The 11604-nt window shown below is 48.8% G+C and overlaps 1 protein-coding gene across 4 annotated transcripts in view; it reads left to right on the top strand.

Annotated features, from left to right (window-relative positions):
• The first annotated feature begins 1378 nt into the window (after window positions 1-1378).
• Window positions 1379-11604, top strand: part of GDPD5 (glycerophosphodiester phosphodiesterase domain containing 5) — a 173833-nt gene continuing 163607 nt past the window's right edge. For 2 of the 4 annotated variants that reach the window (XM_041118380.1, XM_030043140.2), the window contains exon 1: window positions 1379-1646. The gene's annotated coding sequence lies outside the window, so the exon portion shown is untranslated. Of the gene's footprint in view, window positions 1647-5858; window positions 5880-7609; window positions 7723-11604 lie in introns of those variants that run through there. The other 2 variants (XM_030043142.2, XM_030043141.2) reach the window with 2 other exon arrangements.

Below are 11604 nucleotides of genomic sequence, written 5' to 3'. Positions count from 1 at the left end.
TTAGGAAAACAGAGACAGTTGCTAGCGAGCTATCGGTTTTGTCTGTCTCAGTATAGATGAGCCTGGCATCTGTCTTGCACTTGCTTGTTATCTTGACAGCACATCCTCTCCTTTTGCACCATTTGGACCATGCACTCCTCCAGGACTTGCTCCGAGCATGGGCCAAAATGGTGGAAAATGGCCAATTTGCAGAAGGAAAGGGATCTGTTGCTCTCAGGTGAGTATTTTGCCACCTTGCATCAAGAAGGGCAAAAAATTCACACCAAGGATACAGTTCAGTTTTGTCCACAGTGCTGGGCAGCTCTGGACAGCCTTCTCGCCCTGCTTCATCCATGCTGTTGCAGCATGCAGAGAACAAATTCCGAGCATGGTGTAGACACATCAAAACTCTCATCCTTTCCCCAAACTGCTACAACTTGAGCATCCTTTGCCAGGATGCCCATAACGTGTAGATCAGGTCCAGGGAACCCATCCGTGGTGCACCTACACGCTTGGGAGATCACGATCTAATGTAAGACCAAGTGCAGGTGATGAAAGTGGATGGAAAAATAAATGATGGGTGGGTTGGAAAGGGCACGTTTACGGGAGCAGGAGAAATCAGGAGGCTGCAAAGCCCAAACCCGTACCTGACCCTTTTCATCCTCCTCCATCCACCCAGGTGGGAACACGCCGCTGTGCAAAACATCCCTCCTAAGCAGGCTTTGAGACATGATTGCCTTCAGTATAAATACCCGAGAAATAGAAATATGAATGATTATTCTCCCTCGTGACCAGTCCGCTCCCCGCTGCCAAGCGGGGATTTACTGGTGCCCGGTTAACGGCAGCCCGGGCCATATAGGGCCATATACTTGCACTAACTTGAGGAGGTTTTCCAGCTTAGCTTTTTTATTTTACGCACGCACACATGTGTGTGTATGTACATGCTGCTCCCCGGGGTAGACAATTTCCAGACATCCAGGTCCCGAGGAGGAAGATGGGGGTGGATGAAGGCCAAGGAGAGGTACTCGACGTTTCCAATCCCCACGGCATAGTGTCACCCTCCCCACGACTTTCCCAGCCCCTTGGGGCTCCCAGGGATGCCTGTTCGGGGCAGCACCGTGGGGGGAGCAACATTTTTCCCTTGCCAGGGGTGCCCCCCACCCTTTCCTTTAGCAGGGACCCCCCCCCAACCTGCGCCCTTGGGTGTCCCCCCCCTCACCGCGGCCAGGTTTGCTCGCAGCCGGACTCATCCCCTCAGGGCCCCCCCCCCCAAGAAGAAGAGCTCCCAGCCTTTGGGTGCAGCCTGCTTCCTCCTCCTCCTCCTCCTCCTCCTCCTCCTGCTGCTGCTGCTGCCGCTGTCCGGGGCGGAGCCGCCCGCCCCAACCTCCGCCCCGCTCCCGGGAGCGGGCGGCGGAGCCGAGCCGGGTTTGCGGGGACGGGGGACGGGGACACGGTGGTGTCACCTCCCTCCTTCCAGCCCTTCCCTTCTTTTCCCGACCCTTCGCTGTCCCCATCCCACCTTCTGCCAGGGGACGGGGACTCCCGCCTGCATCGCTGCCCCAGGGAGGGGGGGGGGGGGGGGGGAGAAGGGAAAAGCATCGCTCGGCGGGGGACGGGTCCCCCTCCCTGGGGACTTGGCGACCTGGAGGATTTCCCAGCGGCAGCAGGTAAAGGGTTGGACTGGTTGGACTGGGAGGAACGGGTGGCCTTTTGCATCCCCCCCCCCCCAGGCTGTCCGGTGAGGAGGGTGCAGGGTGCCCCCCGGGGAGCGGGGGGGGGTGTTGGGTGTGTGACAGATATGCCCCCCCAAGGTGCTCCGTTGTCCAAAAAGGTATTTCTTTTCCCCAAAAGGTGTTTCTTTACCCTCTGTGCCCCCCCCCCCAAACGGTGTGTGCCCCCCCCTTGCCATGGGTGGCTCACTTGGCAGGCAGCATCCCAAGCAAAGTTGGGATGTGACGGGGTCCTACCGTGCGGTGGGGAACATGGGTGGGCACCCACCCGGGGAGAGGTCCTGGGGTACCCCCTCGGGTCTCCAGCCCCCCCCCAAGTTACCAGGGTGTGCATCTGGCCACCCCCTTTTCTCCTTTAGTCTCTACTTGTTTTACAGGTAACACTTCATTTTTACACGCCGCTCTCAAAATAATGGCATCCGCAGTGTCCCGCGGCCCCAGGGCTTTACACCGGGGTTGTCCGGCACCCTAAAAACCTGAGGCAGCAAAATCCCGAGGGATTTATTGCTGCTTGCCTGGCTGGAGGAGCACCCTGTGTCCGTCCAGCACCCGAGCTCTTCTAGCACCCTCTGAGGATGCGATAGGGATGTCCTGGATGGCTTTTGGGGACATCCCCCCCCCGCCCGGAGCAAAACCCTGCGTTAAGGATGCCAAATTTCTTGCCAGCACTGAGCATAGAGGGTGAAAAAGGGTGAACGTAGAGGGTATTCTTTTGTCTTGATGCTTGGCAAAGAAATTGCTCGGAAAAAGGAGTAATTTGGGAGAAAAGAGGGAAAAAAATAGTCTCATTGCTGTTTTATTGAAGCTCTCTCCCAAGTCCTGTATATTCACCACCTAGAAAACTGGGCGTTGAGGAGTTGCAGTCGAAATGTGAGCCTTCCTCTGGAAAAGGTCTGTTGTAGCAATTCCTGATGTTGAAGCTGTGAAATTTCACCCCTGGCGAGATGGAAATGGGGATTCTTCAGCCAGAAAAAACCTGGCTTTGTCAAACTTGCCATGCTTTGGGTTTTTAGGGATGGGTCTCTACAGCCACTATTATTACTTGTAATCGTGTTGGCTTAAGGGTTATTTTGGGGCCAGAAGGGGATTACAGATAGATGATCGGAATAGTCATGACCATGCTGCATGTGAAATTAAAAAAAATTGAATTATAGTTCTCTTTGCTGGCTCTTTGTCCCTGTATGAAGGAAAACGAGCGCTCGCTCAGTAAGCCCATACAGGTTTTTCTCCGTTACAAAGTTATACCGTGCGTGGAGAACGTTAAACCTGACTATGCTGTTCGGATGCTGTATTCTCCTTGGGATGCTCCCAGTTGCCAGGAAATTTAGACTGTTGCTTATTAGCAAGTAAAAGTTAGACCAGTGCTTATTCTTAAAGAGCTTTTTTGGGTTTGGATCACACAGTGATGCAGGATAAAATGCCTTCTACCTTCTTTCCTTCTTATAAATTGCTAGCTTGCACTTGGCAGGTGTGGCTGGGGAAAAGCTGAAGTAAATGGATTTCCTGCCTTGCATTTTGTCTGGCATGTCTGTGTTTACCAGTCATCAGATTGCTACGGAAAGTGGTCCATTAATACATTACACAGCCTTTATCCACCTGAGCAGTGATGCATCCTGAACCCTTAAAGCCTGCTATTTTAACATATTTTCTTCCATCAAGACTTGAAGCATCTTCACGCGGATATCCCAGCAATATTTAGCTGCAGAATATTTATTTCTCTGTGATTTAGAAGGTGCTTCTTCAGTGGCAAATATAAGCTCTGCTTTGAGGCAGAGTTAATTTTAGAGTGGGTGTCTCTGTCAAGCTGTACTTTTTCTGTTAAATAAGCATGTTCTGCACGTTATGCTCTTCCCTGCGATGAATTCTGTACTTGAAGGCGAAGCATGACTGATATTTGTCTTGTGCGTAGACAATGAGCAGCGCAAAGAAAATGAGTTCTGGTTGGATCAGTTTATTTGGTGTCAGGTTGTAGATTCAGAAACTGCTGGCTTGGAATTAATGATAAAGGGTTTAGTTTTTGCAAGGCAACAAATAGCTTTGTTGAACCAGGAAGATTATAATGAGATACTGAACCAGCTGCAAGGGCCAGGCACTATTTGTTGTACTTTTATCCGTAAACTGCCGTGCTTATTTGATCTCAAGTAACTGCATTAAAATTGCCGTAGTGTTTCACACTGCTCGATGCCAAAATCAGTATATTTAGGGTTTTTTTTGTAACGTGTGGGTTACAGTAACTCACAGTTACAAATAGTGTCGTAGGTTGAGGTCAAAACGTCGGTAGCAGGTGGCTCGTTCACCTTATTTTTTGTTTAGAGGCTCTTTGATGCTCACAGGTGGTGGAAGTTAGATCTGGGTCCCCTTTTAACAGACACACCTGTGGGCAATATTGTCCTTTAACTTGCTTTGTAAGTCTTCCCGAGGGTGAAGATAAAAGGGTATGGTTGCACCTTTGAAATACTCACAGCATTGCTGCTGTACAGCTACGGGCTTGTGCGTGAAGGTGTGGTTATCCCTAACATTAAGAGTGTTGGGGTGGATGGGCACTTAGGGCTCCTCCTGAGAGCAGCTTTCCTACAGACATGGGGTGTAGGAAGGTGCTTTCCCTGGAGGCTTGTTTGCAACTCCTTTTTCTTGAGAAAATACCCATTAACAAGATGCTTTGCACCTTCTTGCTGATATGGAGATGAGGTGATGGGCTCCACCTGGCAGCCACTTGGCTTTGGCCATAAATAGGCTTCGTTAGGCTGCAGCAGCTGATAATTGTCCTTCGAGGGGCCCAAATGGTGGTAGGTAGTTCGCTCTTGTGCAGAAAGAGTAAGTGCTGTTGGTGCGAGGAGGCTGTAGGTGCTTTGGGCTTTGCTGGCGCTAACTGCGGCTGTTGCGGGGTGAGCGGTGTCTTGGCTTTTCTCTTTGTGGCAGGGTTGTTGCTCCCCAGAATTATTGTACTGAGCTGGGCATGAAGCTGAGCGGTTCCTTCTGCTCAGGAGAGGGCAGTGTCACACCAACGAGCTGCTTCCTTAACCATGCGAAAATAGACATGGAGATGACAACCTTTGCCCACCCAGGGGTCCCGGAGGGTTTTGCAGGGGTGCAATAACCAGTGTGCATGTGGGATCCAGGCACCTCGTTCCCTCTCCCTTCTTTCCCAAGCAAAATATTTCCCTTCCAGCTCTGCTCCTTGCTGGCTTACCCTGAGTACGCTGCCGGTGTTTTAACAGACCTTTGTAGGAATATTCTGAGCATGATGCTGGGAAAAGGGATTTAAAAGACTGTTTATAGCAGTTGCTTTTGCCTGCCAGCCCCTCTATAAACAGTGATTAGATACAGCTACTTTAATGCATGTCTTGACTTTAAAAAAAAAAAAAAAAAAGCTGCACACTGGTGTTTGGCTTTGCTGCTTTTTCCTCTTTAGCTAACCACTGTGTTCTCCCTGCTTCCTCCAAAAATACCCACAGATACTGGCAGGACAACTGCCTGAATATTTGGTTAAATATCCTGTCATTGCTCAATAACCTGAAAAAAAGCCTTATTTTTATATGTAATTAAATATTTGTATAAGGTTTCTGCCAGGGAATGGTTTCAAGGTACAGAGTGTTCCCCTGAAGGGTATTCAAACAAGGACCTTCTTGGGTGGCAATTGGAAATTTTTCTGTGCTCGTGTCTATCTCGATGCATCGCGTGTTTTCACATACTGAATCCATTACATGTTGTGATTGAGCTCCGTCTCTTTTGCCTGCCTGGTCTTTGGGCAGGATCAGCTTTATGAAAAAATGTTTCTTTTGTGAATATTTTTTTTGCACTGATTTTTGTGGGTCCAGGTATTGCTGAAGTGAGCTAGTATTTTTTTTTTTTCCCCTACTGGATGAAGGATGGGGATAGGAGGGAGGCAAACATCACCTTGCTTGGGGTGATGCCCAAATCTGGGCACCAGCTCCATCGCCAGGCTCCCACATATGTGCGGAGTCCTGCTGGCAGCTAATCTCTTCCTTGGAAATAGCTTATACTGGTTTTAACGTAATTCCTTAGTCATGACAAAACTGAATCCTCGTGCTCTCTAACCGCCGTGTCCTCCGTGTTGCCGGTTGCTCTGGAGTCAGGCTTTCTGTGAAGCTTTGCCTGGTGCTTGGGGTCCAGGCTGCTGGATGCTGGAGGACTTGGAGGTGATGGACTGTAAGTCTGTGCTCTTCTTGTCTGGGAATGCTCAAAAGGATCTGTTTCACTTTCAGATTTACCATGTGGCACTGTGCTAAAACAGCTTTTATCTTACACTGTTCTCCTTAAAGCAAGCTTGCCTTTAATTTTTAATTTTTTTAAAATCATTTCATTTCTCTTAACTCTCTTAAAACTCTGCTGTAACTTGTACAATATCTTCATTAAGTGTCTGGTCCCTGCATTTTGCTTCCCTTCCCTCCTTGGTGAGCTGAAAAGAAACATCTCCCTCCCCCAGCCTGAGGTTAGATGCATAGTGTGGAAATATTCTGGCTGTCCACTGTTTTTAGCTGCGCCGAGTTTCAGGCTCACATTTGCACAGGTTGCTCAGGGAAAGCGTCTTGCATCGGACTTAAATAGCACAAGGTGAAGACCAGAGTTTCCTTTGATTGGTGTTTTGGGTGTAGCATTTAAAAAGATGTAACGGACTGGCGGTACCCTTCAATGTCCAAGTGTTTCTTCTGAGCCACTCTAATAGATTATATCTTGGGCCACTTACCTCATATTGATGAATCTCTTGAGTTGACAGCCACCTTAATCATCAATCAAATTGCCCGAGTCTAAAATCAAGTCAGCGGTCCAGTTGCCTACTGCAGTATTGCAGCAAAACAAATTAAATGTATTCCATTTTCAGACTTGAAGGTGGCTACAGCCCCGTGACTAGCGGTTCGGACTTGGTACCCGAAGGTCGTGGGCTGATGCACCGAGTGCTCCGTGAGGTTGTTGGGAAGTAGGTCTAATCCTGGAGCAGGTCATTTAAGAGCTTGGAGAGGATTTGAGGCTCATGTCCAGGCTTGCTCTCCTGCTAAATTTCCTAGGACCTCGCCACGAGGGCGGAAACCTGGTGTTAAGGGGCAGGCTTGGCCCTTCCAAGGTGTCCCTTGTGTGTGACCCCATCTGAAACCCATGTGCTGGCTGGAGAGCTCTTTTCTGAGCAAAACCTTGGAGGATGGTGGTAAAACTGGGATATATTCAGGGCCATGCCTCAGGTCCCCAGTGCTTTTCCACCACGCTGCCGAGGGGCAAGGTGGGGCTGGGGGCTTCCCAGGTCATGCTAACTGGAGGTGCTACTGGTGCCCAAACCCTGGCTCCGAGACGGAGAGAGGGCTTAGGGTTGTTTATGGGGATTTACCATGGTGGTGAAGTCACTGTGATCGTTGGGTGGGTTTTGTTGTATGTGTGTTTGTTTTCTGGGTTTGGTTTTATTTTTGCCAAGAGGTAATTAATGCTTTCCATGGGATTAAAATATTTCCTGCATGTCTCAGCTGTTGATGTAGGAAGGAGTCATCCAGCCCTCTGACCTTTCTTGGAGACAAAAAAGGCTTTTTGGAGAAGGTAAGAAGTGTATGTCCAAAACCAGTGTGTCTCTTACCCAACTACTTTCTTGTATGAAGCAGCCCCATAAAGAAGTTTCTTGAGGCTGTCACGTAGGTGATGTTTTGTAGGCAGTTGCCTGATACAGCAGTGATTATGTTTGCAGGTATTGTGTGAATTTTGGTGTCAATCTACCTACTAATTATTCATGAATCTTGTCGATGAGACTTCAGACTCAGTCAAACCTACTGCAGTTTGAAATCCAGCAAACAGGCAGTGCTTGTGTCCTGGCCTGGGTGTCCAGGCAGAAATCCAGCTGTGTGATTTGCTCCATTTCTTTCAAGCTTTTCAGGTTGTGATTTCTCCTTCTGTGGCCGTGAGCTGGCTGTTTGAGCTTAGAGATCTGCACAGTAATAATGGCTGAATAGTCCTTGTAATCTGTAGATGGTTTGGGGCTTGTTAGGAGCCCTGGAATTTGTCAAGCTAAGAGGTAAGGTGAGACCTATGGCTTCTAAAAATGTCTATTTTTAGATGTGTTCCTGTTCACATGCAAATTATGTTTATCATGAATGATTGCTCTGCACTTAGTACACTGAACTTGTAAGCCCTGTTTTCCAGCTTTTACACAAATATCAAAATGCTTGCCAAAAAAATATATATTACTGTCTCGCTTTTCCTTATGCTCATGAGCTGGGTCCTATGAGCTCCCGAACCACGTGCTGTGTTGCATTTGATGCTCCGTACATATATAGTGGTGGGTGGCTCTTGTTTTAGGGGTGGGTTACCCCCCTGCTTGGTCTTTGGCGTTAGCTTCAGAAGTTGCTGGTGTCTGACAGCCCGCAAGCTTCTTGTAGTTGTGCTTGTCTCCTCTGTTTCTGCTCCTGCCTGGAACCTGGAGGCAGAATCTGTGTTAAAAACAAAGCAGCTAAACTCATATTTAGCTCAGTTAATCACTGAAATGCAGAGTGCTTGCAGTCCTCATTAAAAGCCTAATTTAAAGTGCAAGGTTGACAGCTCAGCTGGAGATACTTTCCCTTATCACAAGTGTTTCCTAATCTGTCTCCTTTGCATAAGGGTGGTTTTTTTTTTTGTTTGGATCTCCAGGCTCTTGCTCTTGGAGAGCTATATGTTAAAGGAATGCAGTGTACTTGTGGATAAGACAGCTGTATATGTTAAAATGTTAATGTGATGGGAATAAGTGTGCTCTGGTGTCTCTTATGCTGTCAGGCAAGCCTTTGTGCCTTGCAAGGTCACGCCGCCGCATAGGCGTGTGTTCCTGAAACACAAACTGTGCGGGTTCTCCTTATACAGTTTCGCTTTGCAAAGAAAAATAAAGCTGCTTGTGGGGTTATAGCAAAAGAGCTGCTGTCCCTGAAAACATGGGCAGGAGCGGTGCTGCTGAAGGCCAGCATCTGAGGAAATATCCTTCCTTGCGTTTGTACCCGGGCAAGTATCGGCCCTGCAACGCGCTGTGGTTTTGGCTCCGGTCCTGAGCTTGCGTGGGGTATGAGGAGTAATGTGGGTAACATGGAGCTCAGAACTTGCTTTGTGGTTTGTTAGACCTCTAGAGCTGGAAGGGGGTCTCTGGATGCAAGAGGGTCTTTGTGCCTTTGGTGCAAACCATTCCTGAAAAGCTCCTTTGGGGAGGGTGGGCATCTCTCCGGCCGCCACAGGAGCCGTGGCGGAGGCAGGAACCTGTTCAGCTTCCGAGATGTTGGCAATGGGACCAACACATATAACTTGGGAGCCTTTAAAAAAAAAAAAAAGACTAGTCTGCCCAGCATACCTTGCATTTGGTGACTAGGATTTAGCATCTACCAGCCTTTTTCTTCTGCTTCATTTAAGGCAAAAGTCTTTAACTGAAGCAAACTGGAAGCTGTGAGCGTTGTCTGAAGCGAGATGAACGTGGCTGGTAATGCAGCTCCATTAACTCGATGTAGCCTGGAAAACTGCTCTCCCTGTTGAAGGGTGAGGGTGCTGGGGAGAAGGTGAGCAGTGCCACCAGCGTGGATGTAACCAGCATGGGGAACCTGGGTGCAGTGCCTGGGGAGTGGCACAGACCAATAGCTTTCGGCAGTGAAGATGACCATCAAAGAAGCTGTTAAATGGTCTCTTTTTAAGGCATGGAAAAACATGGCAGGAGTTCACGCGACCACCTGCCATGGCTCGATGGGTACTGGTGACTGACCCCACATGGACTGACAGACAGGGCAGAGCACCCTGCCAGCAACTGGGGGAAGTGGGAGCCTTTTACTGTTTTTTTTTGTCTCTCCAGGGGAGATTAAAATAACATGGCTTCTAGCTACAAGCCGTCAGAGCTCTTGAGGCAATATGCCTACCTAGGTCAAGTCTGAACATACCTATTTGTCTCCCCCAAAAGAAGGATAAGGGTTGCAAGCTGTTGATCTTGAATGCGAGGTTGATTCATTCAGGTTTGGGTTTCCAGCCTTCAAAACCTGCTCTGTTGTGCTGCTCCTGCGCTGGGTCTATAATGCAACTCCACCTCCACCAAAAGTTGCTGCAGACTGGAAATGCTGTTTTTTAGGGGTCACCTCCGTAGAGGTGTTGCAAACAGCTTGCCTGCTGCGGTCCCATCTGCCAGGCTGGGAAAGCTTTGGTATATGCTGATCTGAAACCAAGCTTGGCTGAATACTGACATACTGGGAAGCCTTAATGATGCTGGTGACCTGCCCCAGTGTCACCTGGAGTGGGGTGATAAATACTTTTGCTGGTGTCTGGGCCCTTCTGGTAGGGGGTGAGAGGTGTGGGGAGGAGAGAAATTCGCTGGTTAATAGCAAGGCTGGATTTGAGCCTGTGACCTGAAGGCAAAAGTTCATGCCGGGCTGAAAACTCCTCGTGGTTTTATCTTCTTGATGTGCTAAATGCCACTCTATTACAGTGGGAATGTGATTAGTAAGCAGGAACAAAGCCTGTGAGTTTATTGTGAAGCTGTAACCTGATGTCCAGACTTTGAGATGTCCTGCAGTGAACAGTTATAGGTCCACCTCTAAGAGCAGAATAAGATTAAACTAGGGGGGGTCCTCTATATTTCTGAAAGTGTCAGCTTATAATGTTAAAACCCTTCTGTCGTGAGAGTCCTTAAATCCAAGCTTCTGGGGTAATAGTCTGGTTGTACTGAGTGTGGTATTGGACCCATGAGGCAATCGCTTTTGCTCTCTTGGCTTCTTCCCCCCCAGCACAGGGAAAATATTGGCTTTTTCCCTATTTCCCTGAACTTTGTAGCTCAGCTGCGTGTTCCCTGGAGGGGATGTGTCTGCACCATAGGCTTAAGGTCTGGAGTCTGCTCTGCTCCTCTCCTTGAGCAATTTGGGGACTGGATGTAGGGCTGTCCTCGCTGGGGGCTGTGGAGCTTTTGAGGGTACGTGGGGTGAGGAGCTGGGAGCCCCCAAGGTCACGAGTGTGGGCAGAAGGAGTCAAAAGACAACATGTCCATTTGTATTTCTGCACCTTCCCATCCCAGGCATTACGTACTTCTCTCTATCTCTGCTGATATTTGCAGTAGTGATAAGGAAGGCTCTGTAACAAGTGTGCTCTGTGGCAGATAAAACTTACTGTGCGCAAGAGCTGTTCCAGCTGAGAGCTTATCAGCACTATTAAAACTTTAACGATCAGTAAGGCTTGAGAGATGTCGGTGTTCCAGGTCCTTTAGCAGTACGGAAATATCCACTGAGGAATCACACTGGAAGTGCTGCTGCTCTGTAAGTCCCTCACAAATGTGCTTTTTTTTTTTTAAAGGAAGTGGACAATTTGGGGATTGTAAACTGGCCAAGCATGGGTCTTAAATGCAGCTGGCTGGTTACTGTGCTGTATGTTTGTGCATGTAATGAGCTGGCTGATGCTTAATGGAGGTGGTAGCTGGTCTCAATGTGGACTGATTTAAACTGAGGGATCCACCTTCTTGCATGTCACCAGGCTGCTCTTCGCTTGGAGAAAGAGCTCCTGGAGCTTTTGTGCAACTCTTGAACTCTAGTGCGGGGAGGACAGTTCTCCCAACTTGGCTTGATGCTCTTTCGGGGCACTGACCTCTGCAAGGATGGTGAAAACAGGCTGAAGCTGGTAAAGGGTACAGTGGTGTAGACATGGGCCAAGAATCACCTGGCTCCCACCTTGATTTGGAAGTGCGTAATTCCCAGCAGCTCCCATGTTTTGCCTGAATGCACTGAGATGAGTGGGGAGGTTGCTGTGGTCTGAGTGTGGGCATGTCTTGTCCTCAGATGTGAGCAGCTGACTCCGTGCTTACGCAGACATCTCCATCCTCTTGGGATCTGCAACTTGGAGCATCCTCCAGAGGATAGCTGCCCACGGCTTCTCTCTAAAAATGTGAATAGGGTTTATTTTCTTGTGTTAAACT

Source organism: Aquila chrysaetos, chromosome 19 (assembly GCF_900496995.4).
Source record: "Aquila chrysaetos chrysaetos chromosome 19, bAquChr1.4, whole genome shotgun sequence".
NCBI classification, from domain to species: Eukaryota; Metazoa; Chordata; class Aves; order Accipitriformes; family Accipitridae; genus Aquila; species Aquila chrysaetos.
This window is presented reverse-complemented; position numbering and strand designations above follow the sequence as displayed.